Genomic DNA, 1,178 nt, shown 5'->3' with positions numbered 1-1,178 from the left:
TGTGGGGTTTGTGCGTGTGGTGCCTGAGGCCCCGGCCTGGCTGCTTGGGGTGGGCTCGTGGGCAGAGGCCTGGTTGACCGGGATTTTGTGACGGTCCCCCACCCAGGCCCCAGACAGGAGTGGGACAGACCCCGGTCCTGGAAGCAGCCCAGCAGGCTGAGTCCATGGGCCACAGCTGCCAAATGGCAGTTTCCTGGAAACTTCGAGAGTGTTTTGAGCTGACCTCACCCTCATCGTGACTACTGACCAGACAGCAGATGAGCCAGTGACAGCAGACTGGCCACGCGACAGACGGGCTCTTTAGGGACCTGATGAAGTTGAGTGACCTGGAGCCGCCAGCCTGATCTGCTTACTGGGTCAGCAGAGGGCGTCCCCTAAGCTGAGGGGCTGAGCCCAGCAGGGTGGGAGCAGTGGGCGGGCACGGAGGTGACCACCTGCCTCCTCCCCAGCACCCAAGAGGGGGGCAGAGGCTGACAGGAGCTCCCCCTGGAGCCCACTGGGCACTCTGCCACAGGACCTCTGCCTGCTGGCGGGGTGGGCCGAGGTGGGTCTGCCAGACCTGCCCTCGCCTGGCGTCCGGGCGCTCACTGTCGGTGCCAGGCTGTGCTCAGCCCGCAGGGTCCCCATGGGGACAGATTTAAGCCTGAGAGTGAGGAGCCGCCGCTGCACGAGAACCTTCTTGAGGCCCGGGGAATGGCACGTTCTGGAAAGACGAGGCAGAGACCAAGACCCAGCCACGAGAGCCTGCACGGGGGCCGGGGCTCCCGGGGGCATGCCTCGCCTCGCACTGAGGCCTGGCTCCGTGTCAGCCCAAAGTGAAGTGGACGGCCTTGGCCGTGGGCAGTTCTGCCAGTGCCCACCACGGGCTGGGGAGCAGGCTGCTGCTACGCTGTGCGAGTTGTTCCAGAAAATACGAGCCCAGGCAGGCGCACGCCAGGCTCCCCGGTGACTGCTGGTTGGGGCGCCCTGTCACTGCAGTGGAAATGACGTCCTGGGGGAAGGGGAAGCTGCCAGGCCTTGTCCCCAGGGAGCAGCGGCTGCGGGTCAGCAGGGGAGGTGGGGGGGGGCAAACAGCCCAGCAACCTGTGAAGACAGGAAGCTGCTGCCACCCACGTGCCATGCTGGGACAAGGGGCCGGTGTGGTCACTTGCAGGAACACTGGGAGGCCCGCTTGCCTC

This window comes from Marmota marmota, unplaced genomic scaffold (assembly GCF_001458135.2).
Source record: "Marmota marmota marmota unplaced genomic scaffold, marMar, whole genome shotgun sequence".
Classification (NCBI taxonomy): domain Eukaryota; kingdom Metazoa; phylum Chordata; class Mammalia; order Rodentia; family Sciuridae; genus Marmota; species Marmota marmota.
The sequence above is the reverse complement of the archived record's forward strand: the minus strand, read 5'-3'. Positions refer to the sequence as shown.